Below are 21,699 nucleotides of genomic sequence, written 5' to 3' on the forward strand. Positions count from 1 at the left end.
AACATATGGTATAAAAGATTACATGGCCACAATACCCCATGAATGCTGAGATCACAATATCCTGATTCTCAGAAAAGTTATTTCAGATCATTGTTTAAAGGGCTTCTTTTTTTATTATTTTGTACTTCTTCCTCTCACAGCAAGGCTGGGACCTGGAAACTAAGAGAACTTGGCTTTACTAGAGAGATACATGAAAAGTACCAAAACAAAACTTTACATTCTAAACAATTTATTTAAAATATGGCAGGAAACGTGTGCACATTGACTAAAACACATGCACACATGATGTTATACATACATCACCCACACACAGAGCCAGATTCTGGGAACATGCTTATGGGTAACTCAGCAGAGTGGAGTTACTCATACGAGCAAAGTTATTCACATGTGTAAGTTGTTGCAGGATTAGATCCCAAGACAATAAGAACAAAAACACAACAGAAAAATTTCATAAAAAAGCTAAAATCTTCTTGAAATCCATATTTTTCAAATTATAATTTCATATATAGGGTGCAATGTAACATATCTGGGAAAATGGGAGGACTGAAAGAGAGGAGAAGAATGGAACAGATGGCTGATTACATTTTAGGCAAACCTATTGGTATACTTTTCACTGATTTCATTATCTAAAACAAACATTTTTGCCAGGGCAAACAGGTGATTAAAATAGATTATTTTTAAAGACAGTAATCAGAAAGCTGCATTTTGGATTTGCTCTTCCCTCGTTACTCAGGTGTTCTAAAAGCCGTCACATTTTTATATTGTAGCAATAATAATAATATTAATTATCACTCTCAGGCTGCCAGTTTAATTGCGGTAAACTGTAGCCTTGTAAGAGGTAAGAAGTACTCTTTGGAGGGTACATAAGCCTCATTTGTTCAGCAAGGACAACAAGATGAGCCTGGCATAAGATATCAGGCTCAGAACTGTTGTTGGCAAACCATCTGACGGAAAACTGTCCGCTTGAAAGAGCAAGGATTATAGAAAGGAGCAAAGAGTAAAAACACAGTGATGGATCAGCTCCATGAAGGGGCCTTTATTTGATGGGCACTCCAACTGGGGGAACATTGACAGGGGAAGGAAAGGAGGAAGTTGAGAAGGGAGCAGGAGAGAAGAACGCAAGACACTCTAAAATGATTCAGAAAGGCTGTTGTAGGCTATGTTGAAAGCTTTTGGCAAGTTAAGCTTTCAGGCTAATTGCCTACCTGGTAAGATGCTTCTCTGCTTAGAATGTACAATAGGCAGTAACTTCTCCAACACAGAAAACACAGGGGAAAATATTGACCACATTGACGTCAATGGGAAAATTCCCATTGACTTCAGTGGAGCCAGGATTTCACCCACGCCCTTTTTGAAAAAAAAAAAAACAGGTCAGATAGCCGACTATGTCCCTGTGGGGAGAGTCAGTGTTCTGGTCTCATGAACTCCAACTCAGGAATGTAACAAGCTAAGTAGCCCCTAGGAGACAAGAGCTGGAGGAAGGACCAGGGAAGCCCTCTCATGTTTGTATGCACAATCATCATGTAAGGCTTTTGTTACTTCCTTTAAAAAAAAAAATCAAGACAAATCCCAAGAAGGGAAATGGGGAGGGACGGGGGAATGTTTATCCACATAATTTTGTGTGGGTGTGGGTGTGAGTCTCCACCCATTCATTGGCCAGATCCTGGCCCAAATGGAAAATTCCATGGTGAGAAGATTATAGAATGCTGAGTATCTGCATATAAAAATGGAGCAACATCTCTTTAAGGGGCTTGATTTTTCAGGCAAGTAAGTGGAAAAAATGAAGGCAGAAACAACAAACGCTAAAGGCACCAGTAACGAGAGCCATAATTTTGACTCTGGAAAAGGAAACCAACCACCCTAGAGAGATTTACTATCCAATAAAATTCTCAACACTTCTCTATGTAAGCATGTTCATGCAATGCTGGATACCTTTCTACTCATCTCCGCCCTGTGCGTAAGCACAACAGGCATGATGGATATGGCACCCAGCAAAACCTAGGAGAATGTGTTTGAACTGAACAGCCCTTCTGGTCAGATCTGCACTGGGAAATATTATTAAGTATGTGTTTACGTATTCAGCTAGCAGTATAGTTGTTGTGCACCCTGTTTATGCAAAGACTGCAACTAACATACGGAGTTCTCAGCTACGAGTTTTCTGTAGGCTTAGAAGACATACTGTGGCCCTGCCTTTCTGCATTCTCCACTGAAAAGCCTGCAGGTGCTCTATATATTTAATACTATAATGATGGATAATAATATTCACTGTGCTTCTCACCTGAGGAGCTCAGAAAAGCTATGTTTTCTGTAAGATTAGATCAAAATATTTTTAAAGGACTGAATCGGAGGTTCTGGGTAGGTCCAAGACCCCACGCTACTAGAGAGCCAGTGAGAGGATCAGGGCCTAAATCACCAGTTATGGCAAGTTGAGATAAATCCTGGCCCCAATGATGTCAATGGCAAAACTCCCACTGACTTCAAGGGGGCCAGGATTCCACCCATGGTTTCCAGACAGTCCTACTCACTGTTGTTCTAGTTGGTGTCATAGAAACAGAGAGACTGGAATTAACCTATCTGTCAGCGTGGCTCAGTTATTCAGACTAATGGAAGAACACAATCAATTCCTCTGGCAGACTGAAAAATATTTATCTGCCACTTGGATATTTGGCGATGAAGAACTAAAAACAGATATACAAACAATAAATGGAGATAAAGTAATAAAAAACCTCTGGGGAATTTCCATTTCTTCTCCATATTTTTTTTAACTTAAAGATGATTCTAAAAGGCAAAGTTCTGGTTCAGGCATGTTTCTAAAAGAAAAAGTCAAGACTGGGGTCTGGGCCTCAAACCCAGTCTACCTTCAAGTTGTTAGATGTTAGGGAAAAGCTTTGATTTGTAAATAGAGCTGGCTGGAAATTCTCCAGTGGAATATTTTTGCATTGGAGAATGCCAGTTCACCAGAATAAAACATTTTGTGAAGACTGTTCATTTCAGTAGAGTTGCTCGGTTTCCTGCCAGCTCTCCCAGCTCCTCGGCATCCCAGGCTTCCTGACTCTTCAGCAGCCTGCCTGACAAGGATTCGAGAGCCTGGAAGTTCCTGCTCCCAAGTTCTGAGGCTCCCAGGTCTCTCTGCAGCTTGCCTAGTAGGCCACTGGGAAGCAGGCCTTGCAGACTCCTATCTCCCCTTCAGCCTGCCATGTTGGCTGACAGGGAACCAAGAGTCTGGAAACACTAGGAGCTCCGGCTCCAAAGGCTCTGAGCCCTTTCAGTTCACAGCAAGCGATGATGAGAGCTGGGAAGCTCCAGCAACTATGGCTCCCATGTTCCACTCTTTGGCAGACTGGGCTCCCAGGTATTCCTTCCAGGGTTCACAGCTCCAGGACGGCATACCTGGTGGACTGCTCCAGAAGGTGGGCTCTATTCCCTTTTGCAGAGAATTTCAAAATATCACAATCCTCCACAAAATTACCTTTCTCCCCACAGCTCTTGTTTTAAATACCTTAAAAAAAATTACTAAATCATGGACAAGAAACTAAAACAGTCACCAGTTTTGTAGCTTGTGAACACATGGCACCAAATTCTCCTCTCTGTTATACCAGTGCAATTCCAATGGTTTTCATGGACTTGTTTTTCCCTGAGTACTTGGCCCACAGTGTGTGTGTTCTCCCTGCACTAACACTGATCAAACCAGAGGTGTGCTGACATCAAAGATGCTGAAGAGATTTTGGCAAGATCCATTGCTACACTTAACTGTGAAGCTGCAAAACAGCCATGTTAATCACAGCTTTGTTCAAATTTCTGGGGTGGTGTTGCAAGGAAGAGAACATTTGCCAAGTGTAAAAAGAGTGTGTGGGGGATGGGGGAGGAAATCAGAAAGGAAAAAAATATACATTTTTCTCAGGTTCTAAGGTGGATTTACACAAAACACAGAACGAATTTAAGAATGAAAATGTCCTTTGAAGTAAAGAGCATATCCCTGACACAAGAAATCTGCCTTGATGGTTCAAAAATGCTTTAAAATTGTGTTACACAAAACCTCCCTGACCTTTAATAGAAACCCTCAGGCCTCCTGTACAGGCTGGATGCTTCATAAAAGAAATTTACCAGACATCTTATTAGCACTGTCAGAGGGTTTCACTCTCACTCTCTAATTTTTGTAAATTGTTAGTCAGTGTTGTGTGTGCTCTTTGAAGACAATGTATGCAGATGGGCTCTAATTCATTTCCCCTCTGAACTGGGGAACCATCCGTTTCTCAAAACGATAGATTCCGTCTACTGTCTCTTGTGATACTTAAAGAAAAACACAGGTGTTCCCTCTGGCCTTCAGGAAGAGGAAATACCATACTGATTAAAACTTGAACCATACTAGCCAAGACAGACCTGGGCTCCTCCTCTCCCTCCCTTCTTTCTTCTAACCAACTGAACGGATTGATATAATATGTAACTAGGTTCACACATGTAATTGGATAACCTCTAATGAAAGGCAGCAAGGGCACAGGCTATAAAGGAAGCAGTCTGGTCCATAGGGATGGCACGTGAGCAAACCCACAAAAATCAGCTCCAGAACTCTTCATTTACATATTCTCATATTTTATACAGAAAGCCTTCCACCCCCCACAAAAACAAACTTGAGAAATGTGTCACAGGTTTCCAAGCCAAGACATATAGTTTCTTCTTGCTGGCAACCATTCCAACAAGTACATTTTATGAGCCACAAAGTGAGCAATGCTTTTTCTTTTTCTCTCCTTCCCTTAGCATTGCTTAATTTCTTTGCCTCTAGGCTGATACACACCCTTGAGCACGCAAGAGCGAACACATCCTATTTTATAAAAAACGTTTCCAATTTTTTCTCCCATAACTGTGAATCATCTGTGTCAAACCACAGATCGTTACTGTTATCATTATTAGTGTTAGAGTAGCAGCATGCAGCTCCAATCGCAATGTAGGCCTCATTGTACCGAGTGCTATACAAACACAGGTCAGAGACAGACCCTGTCCCGGATCTTACAATTAAAGGCAACTTATCCTGCACAAAAAGTGAACTTCTGTGTTAATACAAACTACTACTGAAGTCAACAGTGGACACACAAGCTTAGGAGTCCACAAACAATAAGCCCATTGCAGGAACATGGCCTAATTTTCTCTCTCTGATGCAGTGCTCCCTGTTGAGACCAGTGTAAATGAGGTAATTTGCAGCTTTTTCCTCCTGTCTCCTCCCCTCTTGCTCCCTCTGAAGAAATTAACACCCAACGAATTGCAAATACATGTACAGTATGCAGAGAAAGTGTTAAATACCAAATGCTTTTGCATAATGCGTGTGTCACAAGGAAATCAGAGATAGGCTTTTTTTGAATCAGGCCCATCAGTGCTTTCTTTATTTAAGAGCCAAGCAGCATTCTTGGATCAGAGTTCAATATCCCAAGAGGTGTAAATCACCACACTATCTTATTAGAAACATTTGAAAGTAGGCAAGTGCTTTGAAAGCCATAAACTTAGGATTCTGAAGTGTTCCAAAGCTATACTGGATACAAATTCCTCACTTAACTGGTTTTAATTTGCAACCCCTTTAAAGAGCTAATCCTATCTTTAAATCAATACAATATTTAAATACATTTATATATAAATTATATATATTTAATAACTATTTTTATAAATGACCTGTAGTTGTGTTATATATAACTAATATAAAAATAGTCCATCAAAACTATTTAAATAACTTGAAAATTAGAATCACTTGAATTCCCTAGGACATGCAATAAGTATATGTCCAGTAAGAGGTAGGCTGCAGCTCCCAGAAAAATGTACTGCAATCACTGCTACTCCATGTATTATGTATGGTCACAAGTCTAAGAGAACATTATACACTAAAGCAAGAATTCTTGCTGCCTGGTACATGAGGCTTAAAATCCCTAGAAACAATGAGTACAGCGGAAAGAAAATCACATGAGAGAGAAAGAAAAAAAAATCAAACTACCCCATCATTTGCAAACACAAACAATTAAACGATGATGAGGCAGAACAAACACCTGAAAGCATGGATGTAGGTGCTAAGTTCCCTCTAAGCTGCATGGCCGTGCAGGTGCACAGTGGGAAGAGGTGCCTCTCCCTCATCCCTGGCCCCACCCCAGAGCCCGAACCCCCAGCCAGAGCCTTCACCCCCCCCACACACTCCAACCTCCTGCCCCAGCCCAGAGCCCCCTCCCACACTCTGAACCCCTCGGCCCCACCCCCATCACACATCACCTCCATATTGGTGCACATAACAAAATTCATTTTCATTCCACACATGGATGTAAACTATTAGAGGGAAGATTGTAAGCGGGCACATACTATTTGTGCCAAAGTATGTAATTTTATAATTTCTCAGCAGTAATAGTTTTTATGGCAATTCGCATAGTGTTTTTTGTTCTCCATCAGACCTTTAATTTAAAAAGACACTGCCAGCTATCTCTAACTGCAATCACTGTACTCGCAGTCAGATCAGAGCAATTGTTGCAGCACATCTCCCTTAGGAGATTATGGCTCCAGTACTCAAAAGGAAACTACAGCATGGGCCAAACTTTCTAACATGTGTGGAATAAACCTACCCACAAAAATGCATGTTCAAAGAGGCACGTTTACATATGAATGGGGTGAAACGCACTTGCTGGCGCAAACTTCTGTGCACATATGAATGCCTAATTAAAAATCTGGCCCTCTGTGAAAATTCCCAGGGAGTGAGATCTAGAGAGAGAGAGAGATTAATATTAATAGTTGAGTGAGTATGTGTTATAAGTACAGCTGGTCAGGAAATGTTTTTTGTCCCCACAAAGGATGTCAATGATCACTGAATTTTTTCCTTCAAAACTTTTCAGATTTTTGTCCAACTCCAAAACCAAAAAGATTGCAGACAAAAACCAAAACATTTCAGCTGATTTTTTTTTCTTTTTGAAGAACCAGAGGAAAAAATTATTGAACGTGAGCATTTCCCACAGAAATTTCTGTTTTGATTAAAGTCTTTTTTTGTTTAAAAAAAAAAAAAGGTCACCTGGAGGCTACTGTAAAGTACACTTTAGTAAGGTATGTCTATACTGCAATAATAGACTCAGGGCTGGGCAGCTGACTCGGGCTATACAATTGCAGTGTAGACGTTCAGGCTTCCGCTGGAGCCTCAGCTTTGAGACCCTCCCCCTGCGGGGTCCCCTGAGTTCAAACATCTACATTGCAATTTTATAGCCCTGCAACCTGAGTCAGCGGACCTGGGCCAGCCACAGGTGTTTTGCTGTAGTTTAGACATACAGAGACCAACCCTGTGCTCTGCACTTGGACAAACGCCCTTTTCCAATGGGAGAATTGCCTGAGTAAGGGGACACAGGTGTAGATTTTTCTTAAGCACTGAGAATAGTGCAGTCTTTCTTCATTCATCCTTAGAAGAACATGTCCCATTACCAACAGCCAGTCAGTGACAGTACAGACTTGAATGGAAACAAGAGACATTTTATGAAGGTTTCACCATAAGCCATCAAATCTCTGAATTGACCATTAATCCTCAGGAAATACCCTGTGCCTAGACTACAATTGGGCATTATACACCCCTGCGGATGCTCAGTACATAGCTATCCTTTCTAAAGATGGCTCAATGGGTGAGCTTAAGATACAGTACTGAAGGGGTTAAATAAACAAAAACTGGAAATATAACAAATCTCATCATATAAACAATCTAGTTATATCTATTAATCATGTGCACCATATATGTATCTTATACCCAAACCAAAAAGGTCTCTCTCTCTCAACCTCAAGAGGCAAGGAGGAACAACAAGAAAAAAGTTTAAGTGGGCTTTAAACTCATCCAGGACTTAACAAGTTTGAACAAAGATAAAACATTCCATGTCTTTAAAAAAGCAGGCAGAAGGCCTAGTGCTTCCTGAAGCAGGTAAACAGACCAACAGGTTCCTCTTTTGTTAACAGTCCTAACATGAGATTATTGTTATTAATTATTATTCATCCAATTTACTCTTTATTAAATTCTAAGTGCTGTCTTGATTGGGAGCAATAAACAATTTCAGGTCATAACTACAGAAATAAGGGAAATATGATTATTTTATTTCATGGTCTGGATCCAAAAGAGCTATTTCTCCACTGGAAAAAAAAAGTGTCACAGATGTTCTCGCAATCATAACATCACAGGCGGGGATTTGGTACGGTCACACAAGGTGATAGGGGTCAGACTAGATCAGTGCATTGATGAAGACCTCCAAAGAAAACCAAAGTGCTGCAGGAAATGTGTTGGTAGTTCAGTGCAAGTATCTCAAATCCCTCTGAGTCAGCAACGTGAGTGTAAATGAATTCATGAAGATAGTGGAGAACTAGGCCAATGATGTAAGGAGTTACCATGCTCTTGCACATGCTGTTTGCTGAAGGAGATCAGTCTTGACCACTTGGGTCATTAAAAAAAAAAAAAAAAAAAATCAAAAACAAAAAATCACATGGCACTTTTGACTAAAGTGAAACTGGTCAATTTCCAAAGGTCCAAGCAGGAAAAAAAAAAGTCAAGAAGTTGACTAACAGCACAGACCAGGAAAAGCACCTTTGATATTTTTAATGCGCAGCCTCAAGGCTGTGATAGCCCCCAGGGCTGGTACACTCCATCCCAATAGGGCAGAATGACCAGTGATAGTTCCCCACCTCTTACCCAGCCTGCCCTGTTCATAATCTTGCCTGCATGCTGGAGGTAGATTGTCCCCCAAAGGAGCAGAGGTCTGCAACATACAAAGCGGGATGGCCTGTACTATTGCAACAACACATCATCAGTAGGGTAAAACTAACCTCTCTCACGATGGTCCAATCCCAGCTCACATTCCCTATTAGTGGGTGAACAATCCAACACTTGGTGAATTCTGCTTCACAATGATAGGAAGAGCCGACATCGAAGGATCAAAAAGCGATGTCGCTATGAACGCTCGGCCACCTACAAGCCAGTAATCCTTGTGGTAACTTTTCTGACACCTCCTGCTTAAAACCCAAAAAGTCAGAAGGATCGTGAGGCCCCACTTTCACGGTCTGTATTCATACTGAAAATCAAGATCAAGTGAGCTTTTGCCCTTCTGCTCCACGGGAGGTTTCTGTCCTCCCTGAGCTTACCTCAGGACACCTGTGTTACGGTTTGACAGGTGTACCACCCCAGTCAAACTCCCCACCTGACACTATCCTTGGAGCGGGTCGTGCCCGGCACGCGCTGGGTACTTGGAGCCAGAAGCGAGAGCCCCTTGGGGCTTGCCCCCGCACCTCACCGAGTAAGTGAAAAAACTATAAGATACCTGGTATCTATATCTCCACTCCACACTTTTCTGGTTTGGCTCTGCTGGGTCCAACCTCTCTACTGCCAGGAGGGGAGATGGAGTAAGCTCTAACTACAGAATTGGGTGTTGGATCCAGGACAGTGTAATTTATTGTGTAAGCTGTCTTTTGGATTCAGAAGGTTTCCCCCTCCTCCTGCATCCTCCCCACCTTTGAAATCAATGTAGGACTCAAGGATGCATTTTGCTACAGAATCCCCATAATAAACATCTGCTTGTCCCCTTATATGGAAAAGGAGTAAGTCCTTGAAATTCTTTTTGTTTCCCTAGATACTCAAGGGTCAGCTTCAGTCATGGGACAAATCTACAGAATTCATGGATTAGTTAAAAGGACTCAGTGCAAATGGCATAGTGGAGCCATAGCTCAACCCAACCTGTAGTGTGTCAAACCCATTTCTCCATTGTGAAATGGGGGGAAATGGCAAAATTTGGGATTCCAGGGCCATGCCCCTAAGCTGGATTCTTTCTTATAAGTAAGCAAGTAAGTAAGTGTGTGTGTGAGTGAGTGAGTAAGAGAGAGAGATAGGTAGAGCTGGTCAACAGTTCTTCAACTAAACATTTTTTCATGGAAACCAAAACCTGAGAGAAAAAAATCCAGCCCTGAATAGACAATAACCCTGTAGCTAGGGCACTCACTTGGGAGGTAAGAGACCAAGGTTTCAAGTTCCTGCTCTGAGTCAGGCAAAGTAGGGACTTGAACATAGGTTTCCCTCATCCCAGGTGTGCATCCTAACTGCCAGACTAAAGAGAGCCAGTCTCGCCATTGACCTAATAAATATTTAATTATTAACACAATCTGGAACAGCTTCAATACAAAAAGGAGATAGAGAAAATGAAATTCCAAAACTTTAAAATGTTCTGTGAAATGGGAGCATTTTCCAGCCAGTCCTACTTCTGGGCAGTTATATAAATGGACATCACTGATCTATCCATCATGGAGCCCATGCCTTCAACATTATCAGGTACATCCATCACTCATTTTAGACGCACAGTGAATTCCAGGCCCCACAAAGATCTGCCATCAATACTTACAGGAAATGGCAGTGAGTTATCAGACATACAAAAAACCTTGAAAACTTGGTATGTATTAAACAAAAAAGGACCCCACAGCATTTCAGACTTCCTGTTTGAATATTTACTTTGGCATTTACCTGATTTCAGGACTTTGTAAATAAGACACCTTTGTAAATAAGTCAGGTCTTGTGGGATAAAACACTACAATGGCATCTATGTGAATGCACTATTATAATCTCCATCATATACAGAACTCTTGTAATGCAGCCTAACCGAAAATGATTCTCTTGATTTTGCCTTGAGTGAAAAATTTCCACTGTATATCTGATTGTTCCAGAACCTGTAATTCCATGTGATTTAGGAAAGATGGTCTGATCTCTGTTTCAGTCCTTTGGCAATGGATATCTTTAATTATTTATTCTCTCCAGACATGTCCCCTTTATGGGTTCTTCTTGTCAAATGTCTCTCCCTCCTTTGCACATTCTTTATATTAGCACTACTTTAATGCTGGCAAAGTGAGATATACATAGTTTCAATCAACGGGGGACTGACTTCCTTCTCAGGTACACAGGTGTGCATCACTTGGCTGACCCTGTCCTCAAGGTACATAGGTGTAAATCATCACATATCTTGTAAAATCAGTACCCTAGCCTTGCAACTATCTGATTTTACAAGATACACAGACCCACACCTGTATTGCTGATGGCAGAATCAATCCCTCAACCTGTGAATACTTCCGACCTCCATTCATCTTTCAGATTTATTCTTGTCACTTAAAAAAAAAAACACCTCTTTCCTTCATGAAAAGAATAATGGGGAAATAAGTTGTTACATTTCAGAATGGTCAAGATTTTAGGGCCTGATCCAAAGCTCACTGAAATCAATGGGAGTCTTTCCATTGACCTCAGTGAACTTTGGGTCAGACCTTTAAATAAATACAGTTCATTAAGAGTAGAGTTTGCAACAGCTTCTTTTTTGGTGTGATCATAAAGGCCAGAATGCCAGATTTCTGACGTTTGATGGGATTTGATCTGAACCTCAGAGGCATCTTAGTTTTACATTTTGTGGGGGGAGGAAAGGAGAATGAAAATTGGTAAGAAAAATAAATTTCTTTTCAAATGGAAAAAACAGAGAAAATCCTGGAATGCTGCTCTCCGGAGAAGTGAAATCTGGAAACCTGATTCAGAACTGGATCAAACTGCTCCCAATGCATCATCGTAAAACAACATGCTGTACTTGCTTGGGAAAAATTCCACTAGAGAAGCTTAAAGTATTGCCCTGTGTTACAAAGGATCTGAGAGTTCTGTTTGAATTTTTAACTCATAAGTTCATATGCGTGATTTACAGTCAAAGAATCTCATTGTTGCTTACATAGAGTATTATAGAAATATGCCATGCAAGGGAAAGAAATTGTAGTAGATTTATAAAATCAATCATATCTTTACCACACATCCTGGTAACGTGTTCTACACTCAGAAATAGAGAGCAATAAATAATCAATTTATGTGTAAATCCAAAGGGAAACTTGGATTTTCTGTCCAATGTGTGGGGGAGGTTAAAATTTTTCCTAGTCTTTCTACAAACCATGAAAAACACATAGAATTAATAAGAATGGAATTTTCAGAAGCACTCAATATTGGCCTAATTCTGCTCCCATCAAAGTTTATGGTAATTGCCAAACATTTATCTCTATGTTGGCTCAATAAGAATCTGTAGGTTCAACTCCCTGGTGATATAAATTGTTGTTGCTCTGTTGACGTCAGTGGAGTTGTGCCAGTTCATGCTATGAGATAATCTGGCCCTATGTCAAACATAATGCCAACCAAAAGAAAAATAGTTATCGAAAAGAATCCAACAAATCTGATAAAAACAACAAAACAACTACTGTTCATGTACCATCACTCAAGAATTAGATCATATCTGAGAAATCCTGTTGCTTGTCCCATAAGAAACATTACCCCCTCAAGCTATGACAGGCTGCTATCAGTTTAGTATAGCAGTCAATAACAGTGAGTTATTGCAACTCTTCAACTGTCAATGTTTTAGGTATAAAATTAGCTCTGAAGCAATGATGTTTCTTGAACTTTGTTCATTTTTAAATTAACTCATAAAATTTCCCCAGTCAAAATAAGTGTAGGCTCAAAATGCATCTCAGGTGCTCAACATTATGTTGATCGTATACAACTGTTTTATATTTAAATACATTCTCAACACTAGATGGGCCCAATCCTGCAAATACTTACATGTCAGTGAATAAGCGTCTGCAGAGTTGAAGCCATAGCATGTAACAGGTTATAGAGCAGTGTTCTTCAAATGCAGCCACCAGCAGATTTTTTGTGGCCATGACACCCTCCACAGCATTGGCAGAGATTGGGGGGCAAAGCAGCAATCGTCCCTGCAGCGCCCAGCTGTTGCTCCTGAATAGCTGTTACCAAGGGCAGCAAGATGAGTAGCCTTGGTGTTTGCACCCCAGCAATGTTTGGCACCCTACACCGCACAGCCTCTGCAGGGGCTCTGGAAGCGCCTCTAGAGACATGTGGGGCTGGTGTGTGTGCCACCGGAGACAGCTCTTGTCAGTGCAGGAGGCTGTGGCATTGGCTTACTGGGGCACTCCCCTGGGTAGCTCCTCACTCCCACCTGGCTGGGCACAGGGATCCTTCCCTAGGGCAGCAGGGCTCAGGCTTTAGTCCCGGAGCAGCCCCACTGCAGGGAGGCCATGCCCCACCAATGGGCTCTCACCTAAGTTTTTGTGGGGTGCATGCAACCTGCTGAGATCACCCCTTCTCATTAGCATCAAGAGCACCATGGGTGATGTGGGGTGAGCCTGAGTGCAGGGGAATCCTTCCTTGCTGCCACTTACAGGAAGGGGTTTGCTCCTTTTCAACACGTACAGAAGAAGGGGCCCAAGTCTACAAATGCCACTGAGTATTTTAGGAAAAACTATCTGAGCAGCCACCAACTCGCTCTGAGGCCACTAACAAATTAGTTGGGAGAACCCCTGCTATAGAGCACTGGGATAAACTGAAGCCAGTGGAGTTACTCTGGATTGAACAGTACTGCAATTGTATAGAATGTGTCTATCCATCGAGAGAGAGCATGCAGTAATGTGTGTAAGAGATATGTATATACGCACACACGCATTTTATGTATACAAATTAGATTTTTATATGTATTGATGATGCTGAGTTTAGTGTTGGTAAGAATAGCTGGGCCGACAACATTGGACAAACAAGATGTCTATTACTCCACAGTCCAGATTCAGCATGAGTAACAGAAGCTCAAAGTTTCTCCTATATCACTTTGTGTCTGTGTTCTGGAGTATGCATCTGTGTGGATGTTCATAGGACTATGCATTGTTTTCTGGTCCATATATAATCAGCCAATATTTTAACCCTAAACAAGTACCAGCTACTTCAGATTCCCTTCTTTCATTGCCAGTTAAGGCAAAGGTAGCAATCATAATTGGATATTATATCAAAACTCTACAGATAGATGTGTGTCTCCATGAACAGCCAAAGCATTTAATGTTTCATGGCCTATTCAAGCTTTTGTTGAAAATCTCAACAGTGAGGCTAGAGTGCCAGTTCTGACAACGGTGAAAAGACACCGAATACAACTATCTCCCAACATGGGTACAAATAAAACCCACTGTGAGCACACTGAAATTATCAAGTCATCTTACTTCTTGCATTTTGCTCAGCTTGGATAGAAAACAGTATAATTAATTTAAAGTAATTTAGATTTTTTTTATTTTAAATTTTAATAATCTAAAGGATTAGTACCAGTAAATACATTATTTTTATTTTAAGAGTGTCATTTTCATATATATTAGTATTAGGGCTGTCAAGCGATTAAAAAAATTAATCACTATTAATCACACTGTTAAACAATAATAGAATACCACTTATTTAAATATTTATGGATGATTTCTACATTTTCAAATACATTGATTTCACTTATAACACAGAATACAAAGTGTACAGTGCTCACTTTTTTTTGACTAAATATTTGCACTGTAAAAAACAAAACAAATAGTGTTTTTCAATTCACCTAATACAAGTACTGTAGTGCAATCTCTTTATCAATAAAGTGCAACTTACAAATGTAGAATTATGTATTAAAAAACCTGCATTCAAAAACAAAACAATGTAAAACTTTAAAGCCTACAAGTCCAATCAGTCCTACTTCTTGTTCAGCCAATCACTCAAACAAGTTTGTTTACATTTGCAGAAGATAATGCTGCCTGCTTCTTGTTTAAAATGTCACCTAAAAGTGAGAACAGGCGTTTGCATGGCACTGTTGTAGCCCATGTCGCAAGATATTTACATGCCAGATGCGCTAAATATTCATATGTCCCTTGATGCTTCAACCACCATTCCAGAGGGCACGCATCCATGCTGATGACGGGTTCTGCTTGATAATGATCCAAAACAATGAGGACCAACGCATGTTCATTTTTATCATCTGAGTCAGATGCCACCAGCAGAAAGTTGATTTTCTTTTTTGGTAGTTTGAGTTCTGTAGTTTCCGTATCAGAATGTTGCTCTTTTAAGACTCTGAAAGCATGCTCCACACCTCATCCCTCTCAGATTTTGGAAGGCACTTCAGATTCTTTAACCCTGGTCGAGTGCTGTAGCTATCTTTAGAAATCTCACATTGAGAGTTTCTTCGCATTTTGTCAAATTTGCAGTGAGTGTTCTTAAAACGAACAACATATGCTGGGTCATCATCTGACACTTCTATAACATGAAATATAAGGCAGAATGTGAGCAAAACAGAGCAGACAACATACAATTCTCCCCCAAGGAGTTCATAACAAATTTAATTAATGCATTTTTTTTAAATGAGCATTATCAACATGGAAGCGTGTCCTCTGGAATGATGGCCCAAGCATGAAGAGGCATATGAATCTTTAGCGCATGTGGCACGTAAATATCTTGCGATCCCCAGCTACAACAGTCCCACGTGAATGCCTGTTCCCACTTTCAGGTGACATTGCAATTAAAAAGTGCGCAGCGTTAAGTCCCATAAATGTAAACAAACTTGTTTCTCTTAACAATTGCCTGAACAAGAAGTAGGACTGAGTGGAGGTGTAGGCTCTAAAGTTTTACATTGTTTTGTTTTTGAGTGCAGTTATGTCACACAAAAAAACAAACTACATTTGTAAGTTGCACTTTCATGATAAAGAGAATGCACTACAGTACTTGAATGACGTGAATTGAAAAATACTATTTCTTTTGTTTATCATTTTTGTGTGATCAGGAAGTGTGTATATGAATATAACACCAGGGAAAATGCAGAACGGATCATCTGATCTCTCACAGAGAGAGTTGAAAAAAACTCATAACTAACATTTTGCCATTGCCTCACCAAACAATAAATAAATTCTGAACTAAGGCTACTGTTATACCTAATTTGGCCTTTTGTCCTATTTGCTGCAGGATGTACAGTCCTTTTACTGAAGGTTTGCAGCACTGGGTTTCATACACAGAAGGAACTGCAACTACCTAGACATAATGTGGCAGTGTCACAGACTACAGGAATGTAGGAATTGTCATACCAGATCAGCCCAGCAATCCATCTAACTCAGTATCCTGTCCCTGACAGTGGCCAGTACCAGAGACTTCAGAGGAAGGGTCAAGAAACCCTATAATGGATGATTATAGAATAGCCTGTCCAAAGGGGAAGCGTCTTTCTAATCAAAGGCAGTTGGGTTATTCCCTGAAGCATAGGGGTTTATATCCCTTATTTTTAATCTTTTCGAATGTGCCAGGGAACTTTATCGTTATCCATACAAACGTCCACTCAGAGTTGCTTTGAGTTTTTAGGGATGGGGTAAATGATTCATAAAGTTTCCAACAAACCAGAAATACAGTTTTATTTACAATAAGGAAAAAACTAACCTCTAACTGCACTCACACCCCTCCACCCGTCCCATGACTTTATATTCTCTTTTTAAATTGAAACAAAACAGATCCCAAAAACCTACACTGGCAACATACCAGTGCAAAAACGGCTTGCAAAATTATCTCAACCTATGACTGTTATTCTGCCCAAAGGGTTACAACATTGTAACCTGGATCATCATCAACCACTGAAACAAATCCAAGCCAGCGCAAGGGTCTGTTTGCACCACGCAGGCCCAGCAAAATAGCAGCAGGAACAAAGCCAGAAAATCTTCTAGTCATTAAAAAATTTCCAAATGAGGAAAAAGGGCGAAAGGCAGCAGCAGCAGAGAGGTAAGAAGATTTCATATTAATTTTTTTTTTAATCAGGAGGAGGGTTTTAATCACACAAAGCAAAACTATTAAGTTACATATGTTGTTTATATTCTCTCATCATGACAGGATATCCTCAACATTTATGACTGCAACAATGCAAACGCTAAAACACATTTCTGACTTTACCTATACATGGATGCAGGACATGGGACAAATGCCTCAAAAACAGGGACAGTGACACGAATTTCAGGAGAGGTAAATAGGGGACCAGTGGAAAAGCAGACAAGAAAGGAGGGGACAGAGGGAAAAGGTTTTGAATCTTAATGGTAAAAATAGATTTAATACACCATTAGACATACGTCTTTAGTATTGCTCAAACTATGTGTTACACACTGAGCATAGATACATACTCAATATGGATATCAACCAATCACCTCTTCTAGTATTTTTATGGAAAGGTAAAATTATTAACTTCTATGCAGGACTTTGATTCACAACCTCATCCCTACCAGTGCCTCTTGAAAGGCAATGTCAATAGGTTACGAACAGGGAATTCAGGAAAGCTGGAGCCTAATTTTTAGAAGTAGTGAGCACGCCAAGCTCCAAACAGAGTCAATAGGAGCTGAGGTTACTCTGCATCTATGAAAATTATCCCTGGGTTCCATTCCCAACTTGCTTATTTTTCACTGTGTTGCCCTTGACAAGTAACGTCATTTTTCTGTGCCTCAGTTTTCCCATCTGTGAAATAGGGGCAATGATATATATTCCAGAGTCACTATTTACAGCACTAGGAGGTCTGCAGATAAAAGGTGGTAGACAAGAGCGTGGTATTGTTATATTATTACTTTAGTCCTAACCTAGTTCACCTTTTCCATTTCATTGCCACGTTTCTTCTAAGTAAAGACAAGTAGCTGTGCTGAACTGTGACACTTTGTGGCACTTTTGACCCATGAGCAGAATCCCTACTTTTGGAAGAAAAATTAATTAAATGGAATTATCAATGTCTTCAGTGACAGCCAATCTCAACATCTATACTAAGGGTCTAATTCAAGACCTGCTGAAGTCAATGGAAAGACTGCTGACTTCAGTGGGCTTTGGGATCAAGCTCGAACAGACCCGAGCTAAAACAAAGGAGCTGCCCTATACCCAGGGTGTATGTTGTCCCTATGAACCTTACTAAATGGTTACAAGAAAATAAACAGGGCCAAGTGGCCAAAGGCAGACCTGAATCTGTGTAGTGATGTATGGATGTGTTAACACAACTGTAAGACCCAGGTCCAGCAATTGTAAACCCAGGCTTACAATGTAGTGTGGATGCTTAAGTGAGGGCTTGGAAACACCAAGTCCACAAGCCTGGATCTGACAGAGATGGGCTTAATATGCAGTGTACACATACCCTTAGAGACAGGAGTAACTCCTGTATAACTGTGTTGCCTCGATAAGACAGACATAGGTTCTCATGAACACACTCAACTAACGTGCAATTTGAAAGTATAAGAACTTTTTTTTTATACCTAATAGTTTAAAAGTCTGTTCCAAACTGGAAGGGGAAGGTGACTTCAGCCGGACCCAACATTCACTGAAATCAATGGGAAGACTCATTTGCACTTTGGACCAGGCCCAATGTTTGATATGGGGAGAGGAGTAGTGTTATGAGCAGCACGTTCAAAAATTGTGGGAAACAACATTCTCTTGCACTTGTCCAATACCATTGGGTGTGATTTTCAATTTGTGTGAAGAAAACAGCCTCCCAGAAGAGGACTTGATTCCTTTATATCTGTATAACTCCACTGGCTCCAACAGAGCTGCTCCCAGTTTACTCCAGTGGCACCAAAATTTGGCCCATATAACCACAGTAATAGTGATTTTCCCCAGCCCTGCTTGGGTGTCAGTTTTATAGCTGGCTGGCTGACACTTAGGCAGTTAAAATCAAGTGAAATGCAAAAAATCTAAACTAACCGTGCTTCTGGCTGTGGAGTGACTAAAATGTTTAATCATGGCATGTGACAGGTCAAATCTGTGCAAGCCTATTACAGTATATACACAAATAGAACTGGAGGCCTTCTGGCACCTTAGAGACTAACAAATTTATTTGAGCATAAGCTTTCGTGAGCTACAGCTCACTTCATCGGATGCATTTAGTGGCAAATACCGTGGGGAGATTTATATACACAGAGAACATGAAACAATGGGTGTTACCATACACACTGTAACAAGAGTGATCAGGTAAGGTGAGCTATTACCAGCAGGAGAGCGGGGGGGGGTGGGGGAACTTTTTGTAGTGATAATCAAGGTGGGCTATTTCCAGCAGTTGACAAGAACATCTGAGGAACAAAAGAAAAAGGACACTAAACTATCTAAACTACTACATGCCACAAGGGTCCACAACAGTGGTTCCCTTAACCCACCCAGCAATATTGTTAATCTATCCAACTATACTCTTAGCCCAGCAGAAGAATCTGTCCTATCTCAGGGCCTCTCCTTCTGCCCCTCCACCCCCATGAACATGAGACAGTTCTGTGGTGAGCTAGAATCCTATTTTCGATGTCTCCGACTCAAGGAATATTTCCAACACACCTCTGAACATATTACTAACCCACAGAGACCTTCCTACCAAGACTACAAAAAGGATTCTGGGTGGATTCCTCCTGAAGGTCGAAACAACAGACTGGACTTCTACATAGAGTGCTTCCGCCGACGTGCACAGGCTGAGATTGTGGAAAAGCAGCATCACTTGCCCCACAACCTCAGTCGTGCAGAACACAATGCCATCCACAGCCTCAGAAACAACTCTGACATCATAATCAAAAAGGCTGACAAAGGAGGTGCTGTCATCATCCTGAATAGGTCGGAAAATGAACAAGAGGCTGCTAGGCAGCTCTCCAACACCACTTTCTACAGGCCATTACCCTCTGATCCCACTGTGGGTTACCAAAAGAAACTACAGCATTTGCTCAAGAAACTACCTGAAAAAGCACAAGAACAAATCCGCACAGACACACCCCTAGAACCCCGACCAGGAGTATTCTAGCTGCTACCCAAGATCCATAAACCTGGAAATCCTGGGCGCCCCATCATCTCAGGCATTGGCACCCTGACAGCAGGATTGTCTGGCTATGTAGACTCCCTCCTCAAGCCCTATGCTACCAGCACTCCCAGCTATCTTTGAGACACCACTGAATTCCTGAGGAAACTACAATCCATTGGTGATCTTCCTGAAAACACCATCCTAGCCACTATGGATGTAGAAGCCCTCTACACCAACATTCCACACAAAGATGGACTGCAAGCCATCAGGAACAGTATCCCCGATAATGTCACAGCAAACCTGGTGGCTGAACTTTGTGACTTTGTCCTCAACCATAACTACTTCGCATTTGGGGACAATGTATACCTACAAATCAGCGGCACTGCCATGGATACTCGCATGGCCCCACAGTATGCCAACATCTTTTTTTGGCTGACTTAGAACAACGCTTCCTCAGTTCTCATCCCCTAATGCCCCTACTCTACTCGCGCTACATTGATTACATCTTCATCATCTGGACCCATGGAAAAAAGCCGTTAAGGAATTCCACCATGATTTCAACAATTTCCATCCCACCATCAACCTCAGCCTGGACCAGTCCACACAAGAGATCCACTTCCTGGACACTACGGTGCTAATAAGCGATGGTCACATAAACACCACCCTATACCGGAAACCTACTGACCGCTATGCCTACCTACATGCCTCCAGCTTTCATCCAGACCAGACCACACCACACGATCCATTGTCTACAGCCAAGCTCTATGATACAACTGCATTTGCTCCAACACCTCAGACAGAGACAAACACCTACAAGATCTCTATCAAGCATTCTTACAACTACAATACCCACCTGCTGAAGTGAAGAAACAGACTGACAGAGCTAGAAGAGTACCCAGAAGTTACCTACTACAGGACAGGCGCAACAAAGAAAATAACAGAACGCCAATAGCCATCACCTTCAGCCCCCAACTAAAACCTCTTCAATGCATCATCAACGATCTACAACCTATCCTGAATAGAACCTATCCCATCACTCTTATAGATCTTGGGAGACAGGCCAGTCCTTGCTTACAGACAGCCCCCCAACCTGAAGCAAATACTCACCAGCAACCACACACCACACAACAGAACCACTAACCCAGGAACCTATCCTTGCAACAAAGCCCATTGCCAACTGTGTCCAAAAATATCTATTCAGGAGACACCGTCATAGGGCCTAATCACATCAGCCACACTATCAGAGTCTCGTTCACCTGCACGATCTACCAATGTGATATATGCCATCATGTGCCAGCGATGCCCCTCTGCCATGTACATTGGCCAAACCAGACAGTCTCTACATAAAAGAATAAATGGACACAAATCAGACGTCAAGAATTATAACATTCAAAAAAAAAAATTGGAGAACACTCCAATTTCTTTGGTCACTCGATTACAGACCTAAAAGTGGCAATTCTTCAACAACAAAACTTCAAAAACAGACTCCAACAAGAGACTGCTGAATTGGAATTAATTTGCAAACTGGATACAATTAACTTAGGCTTGAATAAAGACTGGGAGTGGATGGGTCATTACACAAAGTAAAACTATTTCCCCATGTTTATCCTACCCCCTTCCCCCCGCTGTTCCTCAGACTTTCTTGTCAACTGCTGGAAATGGCCCACCTTGATTATCACTACAGAAGGTTCCCCCCACCCGCCGCTCTGCTGCTGGTAATAGCTCACCTTACCTGATCACTCTCGTTACAGTGTGTATGGTAACACCCATTGTTTCATGTTCTCTGTGTATATAAATCTCCCCACTGTATTTTCCACCGAATGCATCCGATGAAGTGAGCTGTAGCTCACGAAAGCTTATGCTCAAATAAATTTGTTAGTCTCTAAGGTGCCACAAGTCCACCTTTTCTTTTTGCGGATACAGACTAACATGGCTGCTACTCTGAAACAAATAGAATTCTCACCTTTGAAGATGGAAGAGAGACATCGTTTGTCAATAATATGGTCTGAAAGTAAACTGAGCACAGAGCAGACCTCACTGTTTCTCAAACTGTCCATAACATTTTCACCTGCAAACAACAGTCATCACTTTATTTTATTAT

The 21,699-nt window shown here is 41.2% G+C and overlaps 1 protein-coding gene and 1 long non-coding RNA gene across 3 annotated transcripts in view; both read right to left on the bottom strand.

The window, feature by feature from the left end:
- ROR1 (receptor tyrosine kinase like orphan receptor 1) overlaps window positions 1-21,699 on the bottom strand; it is a 268,064-nt gene that overhangs the window by 193,545 nt on the left and 52,820 nt on the right. The window lies entirely within an intron of this gene.
- LOC122461410 lies at window positions 4,136-9,181 on the bottom strand. Its single transcript, XR_006283277.1, has 3 exons — window positions 8,806-9,181; window positions 5,437-5,440; window positions 4,136-4,145 (listed from the first exon to the last, which is right to left on the bottom strand). It is a non-coding gene; the product is annotated as an uncharacterized LOC122461410 (long non-coding RNA).

The sequence above is a fragment of the Chelonia mydas genome, chromosome 8, assembly GCF_015237465.2.
Source record: "Chelonia mydas isolate rCheMyd1 chromosome 8, rCheMyd1.pri.v2, whole genome shotgun sequence".
In the NCBI taxonomy this organism is placed as follows: Eukaryota; Metazoa; Chordata; order Testudines; family Cheloniidae; genus Chelonia; species Chelonia mydas.